The sequence below is a fragment of the Mesoplodon densirostris genome, chromosome 2 (assembly GCF_025265405.1).
Source record: "Mesoplodon densirostris isolate mMesDen1 chromosome 2, mMesDen1 primary haplotype, whole genome shotgun sequence".
Lineage (NCBI taxonomy): Eukaryota > Metazoa > Chordata > Mammalia > Artiodactyla > Ziphiidae > Mesoplodon > Mesoplodon densirostris.
The window spans coordinates 104,966,801-104,982,620 of NC_082662.1; positions in this window are offsets into that span (position 1 = coordinate 104,966,801).

The following is a 15,820-nucleotide window of genomic DNA, read 5'->3' on the forward strand; positions in this document are numbered from 1 at the left end:
TAAGCTCACCCATCATTACATAAGATGATTCCCAAATGTGTCTCTCTAGCTTATATCTGTCTCTTGAATTTCAAAGCTAAGTACTGGATGTGTCTACCTGGATATCCCTCAGATGTTTCAAACTCATGTGCTCAAAATTCTCTAATCACTAGGTGTTCAATACATTGTGCTAGGCACAGGTATTGTGACAGTGAATAGGACATAGTCCCTGTTCTTAAGGAAACAGCAGTCTAGTATAGTTGATCAGTTTGTCCAAAACCAACTTCTGTATTTTTGGGTCTGGTTATTATTATCAACACTGGCCCAGTTACCCAAGACTCCTCCTTCTTCCCCATCCCCTCCATCCAGTGAGTCACCAGGGTTTATGTATTCTATTTCTGTAATGTCTTTCCAGCCTTCACTTCTCTGCATCACTACTGCAACTCCCTAGGATGAAGCATTCCTCATCTCTCTTATGAACTATTTCAATAATCTCCTAGCCACTCTCTTCGCCTCCCATCTCATCCCCATCAAATTCACACTGTACACTGCTGCCTGAGTGATCATTTCATAACCTCAAATCTGCTCTCCTTGCTACCATGCTAAAACTCTTCAATGACTCCCTCTTCCCTGTAAAATAAAATCTGAACTCATTAGCCTGACTCATAAGTTTCTCCAGGTACTGACCTTTGCTTCATTTCCTATCACTCCTCTGAATGTATCCAAGACATTTCAAATGGTGTTTCTGATAGCAAGAATACTCTCCCTAATCACCTGGTCATCCTTCGTGACCCTTCTCAGGTATCTTCTCCTCTGTTAAAACTTTTATGACCTTCCTAAGAAGTCTTGGTCTACCACTATCTCTTGCATGGGTCTCTCTTCATTATAGTACTTATCACACTGTCTTATAATTTTTATTTCCACAGCTATCTCCCACTCTGGACAGAACACCTTGATGGCAGGCACTGTGTCTTGCTCACCTTGGTGCCACCCGTCCTGGCCTAGTGCCTGGAAGAGACTCGGTATTAAATAAATATTCATTGACTTAGTAAATATTTGAAGGTCTGTAAAATATGGATCACATCAAAACTTCTTCCCATTTTCTAAGTTTACAATTCCTTTCCCATTTTCCACGCAATCACCCAAGCCCAAAACATGGGTGTCTCTATTAATAGATACCACTCTTCCTTATTCCCTATAGCCAGAGTCACCAAGTCCAACTTACTCTGTTTCTGTAATCTCTCTCCAGTGTGGCAGTTGCCCTCCCTTACCACATTTAGAGAAGTCCTCTATCCCTTATGAACACTGTACCCATATTTTCAACCTCAAAAATTGGGGCATGGAATTTTCATGACACCTCCAGATATGAGGTATTCTGAGAAACAGATGTAAATTCTAAACAGTTAGCATTCTTTAAATGTTTCAGTGATTTCCAGGGACAGCAGTAGAGAATATTTGAAATCACAATGCAATTAAGAATTCAGGTTGGGTGGTCATTTAGCCTTGATTGCAAGGTTCTTAGGCCTCTGTCTTAAGAGTCTCAGACCTTAAGCTATTGAACATCTGGGTGACAAAGGACAAATGCACAGGTAAGGAAAACTAAAAATACAATACTGTAAGTACCAAATAAGTGAAGAAGTAATTGAGAAGAGAAATACAGAGGAGATATGACCTGAGCTGGGCTTTAAGGTCATTGTTACAGAGGTGTGCCAGCTCACACCTAAATGTGTCCATGTGGAAACACCCCAACTCCAGTCCCCACTGATGGAACTGGACCCTTGTCTACCAGCCAAGGCTGACCGACCTGACTGGAGAAAGCTGATGCAAGGGCAGTTCTTCCTTGAGCAAGCTGAGATCTATGACTTGGACCAGCATAAAAAGATAAGCTATGTCAGTTAGATTCCCTTCTGGAATCTGAAACTGGGAAACCAAAATGGGAGATCTGGCAACACAGGCAGTTGCTAAAAGACTTGCCTCAGGCGTTAGCTTCAGGTAAAGATGGGGCTGGAAAGTTCAGGGCAAGTCAGAGCCGTGTGTAAGCCAAAATTATGAGGAAATAGAAATAAGGAGCAGACAGAACCAGCTGTCAGTAAAGGAGCCAGCACTCAAGGTAAGTGGCAACAGCAAAGGAAAACAGAAACCTTGCCCCGGGACAAGAGAAGTGAACCGGCTAATCCCTGAAGCCACCTTGGAACTTAAAGTCTTGTCATCTGCAGTCCAAATCTATGTTGTAACCTTACAGCCACTTCTTAACCTTCTTTTCCTGGCGATTCGTTTGAATGCCATTCCTTGCAACCTGAGAGCTAAACTGAAATAGATTCAACCAAGCACAGTGGAGGGGAAGAGAATTCCAGGAGCCCAGGTCAGTATGGATGGTGCACAAAGATTGAATGTCTCACGGACTACTCAGGGAAGGGTGGAAAGGGATTTTATTTTCTTAGGTGGGAGATGAAAGTGACTAGAACATCTTCAATTTTAAATAAGCAAAATTGGTATCTGGCAAATGAATGAATGCATGAATGTAGGTTAAGGCCAGAAAGTACACAACTTGGAACAACAGGATCAGGACTTTAGACTTGATACCATCAGCATTAGGAAACCTCAGCAGTTTGGAACAGGAAAAAGATACCATTGGTATGGTGTTTGAAAAATCTTGAAGGTCTTGGAAGACATTCCATTTGCCAACATTGAAGCATGCTTGTCCCAGTTCCGCCATGATGGTTTGAACATGTATGGGTAACGTTTGGCTGAGAGCAGAACAGGAAAGCAGCCAGTGGCTGGGAAGCAGCACTACTGATCAGGATGGCCTGAGGGAGGCTTCCACTCAGACAGCCTAGAAGCTAGGAAAGAGAGCCAAAGACCTCGGGCCTGGCACACAGCTGCACAAAATGCTACACCTCTTTCTAATGGACTGGCAATAGCTATAAGATCAGTGAATGTCACCTCCATGTGCAAACCTATGCATGCTCAATTCTAAATGGGCCCATTATGACAAGGACTGCCGGGCCCCCGTGGACTTCCACGTAGAACCCAGATGTCAGCTGTCTCCTCATCCTCTCAACCAGCCGCTTGCAGCAGCTGTCTGTTTCACATTACGCCAACATGAGCTCAGATCTCAGCAACTCTTTAAGTGCACCAGCCCCTCCCCAAATCTATTCACATCACATTAATGAACAGTGGAGAATCTCCTGACAGTTTTGTGAGGGAATATATATTGCACACCCCATAGCAAACAATTAAAAAGAAGAAACAAACAACCAGACTTTATGTTCTGAAAAGCCCTCCTTTGCTGGACAACCACTGGGGGTCTCTTTTTCAGCCCATCCCCCTGGTCTAATCTCCTGGATCCTCTTTCTCCTTCCCAGATTCCTCCTGCTCTGTTATGCAAGGTCATTCTGTCCTGACCTAGCTGCCATTCCCAAATTTGCATACCCAAGTCCAAAACACAGCTCAGATAGATAACCTGTCCTCCATACAGTCACAGGACCCACCTTCCTTGAAATGACAATTGAGGTTATAAACAAAATGATTGTTGTTACACACGTGCGCGCACACACACACACACACACACAGCAATAAGCATACAGATTAGTAGTTTCCAAAATGGAACCATCTGTGTTTCCTTGGCCCCATCACTTTGCCCTCTGGGCTTTTGTTTCTTACTCTTTAATCTAAGAGGCATAGGTGGGGCAGTCTGGGTGAATCCCATATGCAGCCCAGCTCTCTCCATTAAGAGTAAAGTGAAGACTTTCAAGATGGCGGAGGAGTAAGACGTGGAGAACACCTTCCCTCCCACAAATACATCAGAAATATATCTACATGCAGAACAACTCCTACTGAACACCTATTGAATGCTGGCAGAAGACCTCAGACTTCCCAAAAGGCAAGGAAATCCCCACATACCTGGGTAGGGCAAAACAAAAACACAAAGACAAAAGAATAGGGACGGCACCTGCACCAGTGGGAGGGAGCTGTGAAAGAGGAAAGGTTTCCACACGCCAGGAAGCCCCTTCGCGGGCGGAGACTGCGGGTGGCGGACGGGGAAAGCTTCGGAGCCACGGAAGAGAGCACAGCAACAGGGGTTTGGAGGGCAAAGTGGAGAGATTCCCTCACAGAGGATTGGTGCTGATGAGGACTCACCAGCCTGAGGGGCTTGTCTGCTTTACAGGCCAGGGCGGGTGGGGGCAGGGAGCTGAGGTTCAGGCTTCGGAGGTCAGATCCCAGAGAGAGGACTGGGGTTGGCTGTGTGAACACGGCCTGAAGGGGGCTAGTGCACCACAGCTAACCGGGAGGGAGTCCAGGAAAAAGTATGGAACTGGCTAAGAGGCAAGAGACCATTGTTTCGGGGTGTGCAAGGACAGGGGATTCAGAGCACCGCCTAAACGAGCTCCAGAGACAGGCGCGAGCCGCGGCTATCAACTCGGACACCAGAGACGGGCATGAAATGCTAAGGCTGCTGCCACAGCCACCAAGAAGCGTGTGTGCAAGCACAGGTCACTGTCCACACCTCCCCTCCCAGGAGCCTGTGCAGCCCGCCACTGCTAGGGTCCTGTGATCCAGGGACAACTTCCCCGGGAGAATACACAGCACACCTCAGGCTGTTGCAATGTCACGCTGGCCTCTACCACTGCAGGCTCGCCCCGCACTCTGTACCCCTCGCTCCCCCCACCCTGAGTGAGCCAGAACCCCCTAATCAGCTGCTACTTTAACCCCGTGCTGTCTGAGCGAAGAACAGACACCCTCAGGCAACCTACATGCAGAGGTGGGGCCATAATCCAAAGCTGAACCCCAGGAGCTGTGCGAACAAAGAAGAGAAAGGGAAATTTCTCCCAGTAGCCTCAGGAGCAGCGGATTAAATCTCCACAATCAACTTGATGTACGCTGCATCTCTGGAATACCTGAATAAACAACGAATCATCCCAAAATTGAGGCAGTGGACTTTGGGAGCAAATGTAGACTTGGGGTTTGCTTTCTGCATCTAATTTGTTTCTGTTTTTATGTTTATCTTAGTTTAGTATTTAGAGTTTATTATCGTTGGTAGATTTGTTTATTGATTTGGTTGCTCTCTTCCTTTTTTTAATATATAGATATATGTATTTTTTCCTTTTTATCTTTTTGTGAGTGTGTATGTGTATGCTTCTTTGTGTGATTTTCTCTGTATAACTTCCCTTTTACCATTTGTCCTAGGGTTCTCTCTGTCCACTGTTTTTTTTTTTTTTTTTAATAGTTTTTAGCACTTGTTATCATTGGTGGATTTGAGTTTTGGTTTGGTTGCTCTCTTCTTTCTTTCTTTCTTTCCTATTTTTATTCCTTAAAAATTTTCTTATTCTTAATCATTTTTTTTTTCCTTTTTAGTGGTACACGGGCCTCTCACTGTTGTGGCCTCTCCCGTTGCGGAGCACAGGCTCCAGACGCGCAGGCTCAGTAGCCATGGCTCACAGGCCCAGCCGCTCCGTGGCATGTGGGATCTTCCTGGACCAGGGCACGATCCCATGTGCCCTGCATCGGCAGGCAGACTCTCAACCACTGCGCCACCAGGGAAGCCCTTTTTTTAATTTTAATAACTTTATTTATTTTTTTCTTTCTTTCCTTCTTTCTTTCTCCCTTTTCATCAGAGCCGTGTGGCTGGCAGGGTCTTGGTGCTCCGACCAGGTGTCAGGCCTGTACCTCTGAGGTGAGAAAGCTGAGTTCAGGACATTGGCCCACCAGAGACCGCCCAGCTCCACATAATATCAGTTGGCGGCAGCTCTCCCAGAGATCTCCATCTCACCACAAACCCAGCTCCACTCAACAACCAGCAAGCTACAGTGTTGGACACCCTATGCCAAACAACTAGCAAGACAGGAACACAACCCCACCCATTAGCAGAGAGGCTGCCTAAAATCATAATAAAGTCATAGACACCCCAAAACACACCACCAGATGTGGTCCTGCCCACCAGAAAGACAAGATTCAGCCTCATCCACCAGAACACAGGCACCAGTCCCCTCCACCAGGAAGCCTACACAACCCACTGAGCAACCTTAGCCACGGGGGGCACAGACCAAAAACAACAGGAACTATGAACCTGCAGCCTGCCTGCAAAAAGGAGACCCCAAACACAGTAAGTTAAGCAAAATGAGGAGACAGAGAAACACACAGCAGATGAAGGAGCAAGGCAAAAACCCACCAGACCAAACAAATGAAGAGGAAATAAGCAGTCTACCTGAAAGAGAATTCAGAGTAATGATAGTAAAGATGATCCAAAATCTTGGAACTAGAATGGAGAGAATACAAGAAATGTTTAACAAGGACCTAGAAGAATTAAAGAGCAAACAAACAATGATGAACAACACAATAAATGAAACATAAAATTCTCTAGAAGGAATCCATAGCAGAATGAGGCAGAAGAACAGGTAAGTGACCTAAAATAGTGGAAATAACTACTGCAGAGCAGAATAAAGAAAAAAGGATGAAAAGAATTGAGGACAGTCTCAGAGACCTCTGGGACAACATTAAATGCAACAACATTTGAATTATAGGGGTCTCAGAAAAAGAAGAGAAAAATAAAGGGACTGAGAAAATATTTGAAGAAATTATAGCTGAAAACTCCCCTAATATGGGAAAGGAAATAATCAAGTCCAGGAAGTGCAGAGAGTCCCATACAGGATAAATCCAAGGAGAAACACACCAAGACACATATTAATCAAACTATCCAAAATTAAATACAAAGAAAAAATATTAAAAGTAGCAAGGGAAAAGCAGCAAATAACATACAAGGGAATCCCCATAAGGTTAACAGCTGATCTTTCAGCAGAAACTCTGCAAGCCAGAAGGGAGTGGTAGGACATATTTAAAGTGATGAAAGGGAAAAACCTACAACCAAGATTACCCAGCAAGGATCTCATTCAGATTCAAGGGAGAAATTAAAATATTTACAGACAAGCAAAAGCTAAGAGAATTCAGCACCACCAAATCAGCATTACAGCAAATGCCAAAGGAACTTGTCTAGGCAGGAAACACAAGGGAAGGAAAAGACCTACAATAACTAACCCAAAACAATTAAGAAAATGTGAATAGGAACATACATATCAATAACTACCTTAAATGTAAATGGATTAAATGCTCCAACCAAAAGATGTAGACTGGCTGAATGGATACCAAAACAAGACCCATATATATTCTGTCTACAAGAGAACTACTTCAGACCTAGGGACACAAACAGACTGAAAGTGAGTGGATGGAAAAAGATATTCCATGCAAATGAAGATCAAAAGAAAGCTGGAGTAGCAATTCTCATATCAGATAAAATAGACTTAAAAAAAGACTCTTATAAGAGACAAAGAAGGACACTACATAATGATCAAGGGATCAATCCAAGAAGAAGATATAACAGTGTAAATATTTATGCACCCAACACAGGAGCACCTCAATACATAAGGCAAATGCTAAGTGCCATACAAGGGGAAATCGACAGTAACACAGTCATAGTAGGGGACTTGAACACCCCACTGTCACCAATGGACAGATCAACCAAAATGAAAATAAATAAGGAAACAAGCTTTAAATGATACATTAAACAAGATGGACTTAATTTATATTTATAGGACATTCCACCCCAAAACAACAGAATACACTTTCTTCTCAAGTGCTCATGGAACATTCTACAGAATAGATCATATCTTGGGTCACAAATCAAGCCTTGGTAAATTTAAGAAAATTGAAATTGTATCAGGTATCTTTTCTGACCACAATGCTCTGAGACTAGATATCAATTACAGGAAAAAAATGTGTAAAAAATAAAAACACATGGAGGCTAAACAATACACTACTAAATAACAAAGAGATCACTGAGGAAATCAAAGAGGAAATCAAAAAATACCTAGAAACAAATGACAATGAAAACACAATGGCCCAAAACCTGTGGGATGCAGCAAAAGCAGTTCTAAGAGGGAATTTTATAGCAATACAATCCTACCAAGAAACAAGATAAATCTCAAATAAACAACCTAACCTTACACCTAAAGCAATTAGAGAAAGAAGAACAAAAAAACCCAAGTTAGCAGAAGGAAAGAAAACATAAAGATCAGATCAGAAATAGATAAAAAAGAAATGAAGGAAACAATAGCAAAGATCAATAAAACTAAAAGCTGGTTCTTTGAGAAGATAAACAAAATTGATAAACTATTAGCCAGACTCATCAAGAAAAAAAGGGAGAAGACTCAAATCAATAGAATTGGAAATGAAAAAGGGGAAGTAACAACTGACACTGCAGAAATACAAAGGATCATGAGAGATTACTACAAGCAACTCTATGCCAATAAAATGGACAACCTGGAAGAAATGGACAAGTTCTTAGAAAAGCACAACCTTCCGCGACTGAACCAGGAAGAAATAGAAAATATAAACAGACCAATCACAAGCATTGAAATTGAAAATGTGATTTAAAATCTTCCAACAAACAAAAGCCCAGGTCCAGATGGCTTCACAGGCAAATTTTATCAAACATTTAGAGAAGAGCTAACACCTATCCTTCTCAAACTCTTCCAAAATACAGCAGAGGGAGGAACTCCCAAACTCCCAAACTCATTCTATGAGGCCACCATCACCCTGATACCAAAACCAGACTAAGATGTCACAAAGAAAGAAAACTACAGGCCAATATCACTGATGAACATAGATGCAAAAATCCTCAACAAAATGCTAGCAAATAGAATCCAACAGCACATTAAAAGGATCATACACCATGATCAAGTGGGATTTATCCCAGGAATGCAAGGATTCTTCAATATACACAAATGTGATACACCATATTAACAAATTGAAGGATAAAAACCATATGATCATCTTAATAGATGCAGGAAAAGCTTCTGACAAAATTCAACACCCATTTATGATAAAAACTCTCCAGAAAGTAGGCAGAGAGGGAATTTACCTCATGATAATAAAGGCCATATATGACAAACCCACAGCCAACATCATTCTCAATGGTGAAAAACTGAAACCATTTCCACTAAGATCAGCAGCAAGACAAGGTTGCCCACTCTCACCACTATTATTCAACATAGTTTTGGAAGTTTTAGCCACAGCAATCAGAGATGAAAAAGAAATAAATGGAATCCAAATAAGAAAAAGACGATACAAACAGATGGAGTGATATACCATGTTCTTAGATTGGAAGAATCAACATTGTGAAAATGACTATACTACCCAAAGCAATCTACAGATTCAATGCAATCCCTATCAAACTACCAATGGCATTTTTCACAGAACTAGAACAAAAAATTTCAAAATTTGTATGGAAACACAAAAGACCCTGAATGGCCAAAGCAATCTTGAGAAAGAAAAATGGAGCTGGAGCAATCAGGCTCCCAGACTCAGACTGTACTACAAAGCTACAGTAATCAAGACAGTATGGTACTGGCACAGAAACAGAAATATAGATCAATGGAACAGGATAGAAAGCCCAGAGATAAACCCCCGCACATATGGTCACCTTCTTTTTGATAAAGGAGGCAAGAAGATACAATGGAGAAAAGACAGCCTCTTCAATAAGTAATGCTGGGAAAACTGGACAGCTACATATAAAAGAATGAAATTAGAAGACTCCCAGACACTGTACACAAAAATCAATTCAAAGTGGATTAAAGACCTAAATGTAAGGCCAGACACTATAAAACTCTTAGAGGAAAACTTAGAATACTCTATGACATAAATCACAGCAAGATCCTTTTTGACCCACCTCCTAGAGAAATTGAAATAAAAACCAAAAGAAACAAATGGGACCTAATGTAACTTAAAAGCTTTTGCACAGCAAAGGAAGCTATAAACAAGACGAAAAGACAGCCCTCAGAATGGGAGAAAATATTTGCAAATGAAGCAACTGAGAAAGGATTAATCTCCAAATTTTACAAGCAGCTCATGCAGCTCAATATTAAAAAAACAAACAACCCAATCCAAAAATGGGCAGAAGACCTAAATAGACATTTCTCCAAAGAAGATATACAGATTGCCCACAAACATATGAAAGGATGCTCAACACCACTAATCATTAGAGAAATGCAAATCAAAACTACAGTGAGGTATCATCTCACACCAGTCAAAATGGCCATCATCAAAAAATCTAGAAACAATAAATGCTGGAGAGGGTGTGGAGAAAAGGGAACCCTCTTGCACTGTTGATGGGAATGTAAATTGATACAGCCACTATGGAGAACAGTATGGAGGTTCCTTAAAAAACTAAAAATAGAACTACCATATGACCCAGCAATCCCACTACTGGGCATATACCATGAGAAAACCATAATTCAAAAAGAGTCATGTACCACAATGTTCATTGCAGCTCTATTTACAATAGCCAGGACATGGAAGCAACCTAAGTGTCCATCGACAGATGAATGGATAAAGAAGATGTGGCACATATACACAATGGAATATTACTCAGCCATAAAAAGAAATGAAATTGAGTTACTTGTCGTGAGGTGGATGGACCTAGAGTCTGTCATGCAGGGTGAAGTAAGTCAGAAAGAGAAATACCGTATCCGAAGACATATATATGGAATCTGAAAAAAAAAAAAAAAAAAGGGGGGTCTGAAGAAACTATGGGCAGGACAAGAATAATGACGCAGATGTAGAGAATGGACTTGAGGACACGGGGAGGGGCAAGGGAAAGCTGGGACGAAGTGAGAGAGTGGCATTGACCTATATACACTACCAAATGTAAAATAGATAGCTAGTGGGAAGCAGCCACATAGCACAGGGAGATCAGCTCGGTGCTTTGTGATCAAGTAGAGGGGTGGGATAGGGAGGGTGGGAGGGAGACGCAAGAGGGAGGAGATATGGGGACATATGTATATGTATAACTGATTCACTTTGTTATAAAGCAAAAACTAACACACCATTGTAAAGCAATTATACTCTAATAAAGATGTTAAAAAAAAAGAGTAATATGAAAAGACAGTGGGGAGTGAAGAAGCCAGCTATATAAACTCTATGTGTTGGGGGAGGAGGAGGTGGATAGTGGGAGGGGAGGAGAAAGGATAGGAAAGATGGGGGCAGGCAGGGTCGCAGTGGCAGGGTGAGTGTAGGGCTGCTCCCTCCAGCAGGCACGATGCAGCCCAAATGCAGGGCACGGAGGAGAAATGGCTTTGTCTCGGCGGCCGCCTACGCTCTGACTGCATTAAGCCTCACGCTTGGCCCACGATGACTTTTTGATGAAGGAGATGCAGCATCCTACAGGGGCCAACAGTCTCAGGGAAGAGAAGAGCTCAGCAGAAAGTGCACCCAGCTTTCCAATATGCTCTTCTCTCATCAGCTTTCTTTTTCAAGTGCATTTTCTGGATGCTATTTTCCTTCTAAGCTATCTGTAAGTTCTCAGTAAGCAAGAAGTTGGGGGGGGGGGGCGGGAATCCAACAACAGTGACAGCCAAGTGGCCAGTTTCTGTGGGAACACCTATGGATGTCTACTGTACTGGGCAAGTAGAGAACAAAGTCGCTTCTATCTCCAGCTTTCCAAAAGCCTTTGTGTGCTTTAGAAGCTGGTTATTATTGCATTATTAAAGCCCCAGTGAGCCGAGCCAAGGCATGGATACGATAGAGCTGTCCCAGGCAGCTTCAGCTAGTTCAGAGTTCTCATCCTGTGACCTAACCTGACTCCGGGCTTGCCATCCAGTGCATCCCAGTGAAGGGGGAGCAGGAAGGAGAGGCCAGGCCTTTAGAGAAGGCGCCTCGGGGCTTCCAACCAAACTGGTCTGTTCGGTTCCCAGGAATCATTTTGAGCATAGTCCATTTTGCCAATATTGTGTTTCTTAAAGCACCAGCAGTGTAAACTGGGGGGAGAAACTGTTGCATAAGGACATACATATCTCAAACCAGATTTTCCTGGGTTTCAGCCAGCAGGTTGTGCGGGGAAGGTTGGGAGGACGAAGTGTTCAGGTTTGTGTGTCACTGGGGTCTGGGGATGAGGGTTGTGGTGAGGACAGGCTGGGGCATAGTTTGCTGAGCGCAGATTTGCTCCAGTTGCAGATTGCTAATCACAACACCTATGAGCTTTGTCATCCGTCCCAACCCCTACTTTCACAGAGGAGAGGAAGCCCAAAGAGGCAAGGTGACTTGTCCAAGGTTGCACAGTGAATCGGTGTCCTCCTGAGCTCTCCACAGCCTGGACACGTGCTGAGCATGTGTGGTGTTCATGCTCCAGACCTGCAGGCACAGGTGCCCTTTCAGTGGCAGTGCCAGTTTCACATTTCACGTTAGTGTTTGGGCAGAGAAGCCCCCAGAAAGCACAGACTGTCCATTTCACTGGGCCTTGTATGGCAAGCAGCAAGGCTCAGGCACAGGTAGGAGCTTATGTTTCCGGACAAACCCTGAGAAAAGATCAACATCATATCCTCCAACCAGCTCCAGTGTGCTTAGTCTCAAGTAAATGTGGCAAAGCAGTCCAGCTGGAGAGGCTGCAGAATGACAGAACAGCAGAGGGCTGCCATGGATGGTTGTGCAGACCACGCACTCCACAAAGGGCCTGGATGAGGGGCTGAGCAGTGGCCAAAATCCAGCCTGCCTTCCACTAACTGGGCCCTACGCTGGTACAGTGCTCCTCATCTTTCCCGTCTCACGAAGACTTCCCCTTTGAGTAGGAAAGCTTCCCTCTCTGCCGGCCCTTCTTCTATCCTTCCCTTCTACCTCATTCCTATTCACTAAAGGTTTCACTTTCTTTGTTTTTAATTTATGTTTTTCAGATTCACTTGTTAAGCTGTAATCACCAAACTAGTGATGAGCCCTGCTCACACTGCACTGTTTGAAACCACTGAGCCCATCTTCAGGCTGCCTGTTCCACCTTCCAGACATGGTCTTCCCATGGTGCATCTGACTACCTCTGTTCACGTGCTGCTTCCTCCAAGAAGCCTTCCCTGACTATTTCCTTTTCCCCCAAACATCTCACCTCAGGAGTGAGGTCTGTCGCCCACAACAGCCTAGGTACAACCTTGGGGAGCTTTCGATACATTGTGGAATGATCTATTAATAAGTTCATCTTCTCCTTAGATCTGCCCTGTCTGATATGGTAGCCACCAGCCATATGTGGCTATTAGCACTTAAACTGGGTCTGATCTGAATGGAGATATCTTGTAAGCTACATACCACATGTGAAATGCTTAGTATGAAAAAACTAACCTAAAATATATCATTGATAATTTTTATATCGATTACATGTTGAAATGACAATATGCTAGATAAATTGGGTTAAATTAAATGGCTGATTAAAATTAATTTCACCTGTTTCTTTTTACTTTTTGACGGGGCTACTAGAAAAATTTTAATTACCTATGTGGCTTGCATTATATTTCTGTTGGACAGCACTGCTTAGACTGTAAACCTCTCTAGGTCAGGGACCCTGTCTTACTTATCTTTGTACCCCCAGCACCTAATGCAGACACACATTTGGATGCTGAAAAAGTAGCAATACAGTTGTCACCTTGTATTGTCACTGTCACTGCCTACCTGTCTATCTCTACCAGGATGCTTTGTGTGCCCTGAGCACAGAGACCGTGCCCCATCTAGCACAGCGTTCGACAAGAGGCAGATGCAGAAGAAATATTAAAGAAGAAGGTAAAGGAAGTATTTTATCTAAATATGTAAGAAGGGTTTCTTTTCATTTAATCTTGCTGTCTCATTCCACTCGGGGACCACAGACAGGATACGGCAACTTTGTAGGTGGGAAAGAGCCCGGTAGCTGCAACATCCTGACTGGATCTTTCTGAGTTAAGACAGGGGAAGTGAGCAGAGGAGGAGCTGGCACAGCCAGTGGGAGAGGAGCTGCACCCTATAGCCAGTCCAGTGGTCTGTTAGATGAGGGGCAAACGTCTTAAACGTCAGGGCTTAGAAAAACCATTCTGGGTGATGCAAATAAACAGAGGACAAAGGTCATGGAATATAGAGACTAACTTTCACGACCACATCATTTAATAGCTTAGCCTGTCCTCTTAGGTACTGACCAGTGGATGGTAAATTTTAAAAATCTTTACATATTTTTTGACTACAGAAATAAAGCTGGCTCACTGTAAAAAAAAAAGAAAAGAAAAGAAAAGAAAAGAAAAAAGAAAAAATGGTTTTTGAAGCCAAAACCTCACAATTATATAGAAATGTTTCAAGTGAAAAGTCAAAGTCCTCTGTGACCCACTCCAAAGCAAAACCCAACAACCACTAATAACACATTGGTATTCTTCCTTCTAGGCTTTTCCATTATGCAGATACTTTGCTTTGCTTTTGCTTTTTTGTTTGTTTGTTTTTTTCCATAAATGAGAGTATATTCTAAATAACATTCTGCAAGTTACTTTTCAAACATATAGCTATATTGTCCACGTTTCCTCATGTCAGTATATAAAAATCTATCTGTTCTTTTTAGCTGGACCAGAGTGTTCCATTTATTCAAATAACCCCCTTGTCACTGGACATCAGCAATAAAGACAAACACTTCTTTGCTCTTGCAAACAGGCTGCAGCAAACATCCTCAGCCACATCTTGGCAACTTTTGTGTTTCTATAGGAACAAAAATAGTTTCATTTTTGTCCTAATGAAGATGGGGCTGCAAATCAGAATAGGACCACCCACATTAAAAAAAGACAAAAACAGACTGGGGTGGAGGTACAGGGAGGAGATGGTGATGGTAATGGTGGATTTGGGGCCTGATGTCAGTATTTTTGTAGTAGTGAAAGAAGAGTCCATTTAGCATGAATCTCATTTTCTAGCTCTAATTCTAAAACTGTTCCTTTTAAATTTAACCTGAAAGCTCAATTTTGGTTCAGCCTGTGTGAAGTTCAAGAACATCCTCTTACGTATATCCCAGTTAGAACTGTAATTGGATATGTCCTTCGGTCTGGCATTCACTGGGTCAAGCTTCCACTTTTTCCTACTGAAGGACTTACGGGTTCTTTAATTACACAGGTAACTGTGGTTTGAAATTCAAAACAACAGTATGTCTCTCATAGTTCTCCTGAGAAAGAAAAATTCCAATGGTAAACAATGCCCTTAGGGTTTCATGTCCCCCACCAAGTGCATCTAGATGCCCTCCTGGCTTTACCTTATATACTAATAGGGCAGACAAGTCACTAATCTCTGCTGGCCTGTGACATGGTGCCGCCTGCTTTATTATTATTGTCAGGAATAATGTATGAATCATTATAGTCAGGATTACAGATAGTGTATGTAAAGCACAAGAACAAGGTACACGTTCAAATAATGGCGACTAATATTATTTTCAATTTAAACTACTAGGATTACATAAAAAACAAAAGAGATAAAAGTCAAAAGCAGTGAGGAAGAAGGAAGAGCCAAAGAATATTAGTAGTCACTTTGAACGTTTTTATTGCAGGAACTTTGATACCTCTTTTCCACAGTGCCAGGAACTAACATCAATTAAGGGAGCACTATCTGCCAAGTTCTGTGTGAGGGATTTTACATATATCATCCTACTTAATTCTCCCAACAGATTTGTGAGGTAAGTCATCTTTTCCCATTTTACAGGTGGAAAAACTGAGACCCAGGTTTACTGTTTAAACAGCTTTCTCAGACTTATCAGTGAAGTAAGTGGATAAGCTGGTATTAAAACTCAGAGCAGTTTGCTCCAAATCTACACTTGTCTGGGTACCAAGCTGCTGTCCACAGCATCGGACTGCCTCATGAAGCCCTAACAGATGCTTATCTCCTGCACATCTTTCTTCACCTGACCCCACTTTGATCTGAGGCAGATCCAGGACTTCCCTCTTGCCTTGTTTGATTCTCTACTGTATCAGTCAGGACTCTCTCAGCTGCAAGTGACAGAAAGTCAAAGCAAACCGGCCTAAGCACATCAGGGACATGTGCTCAT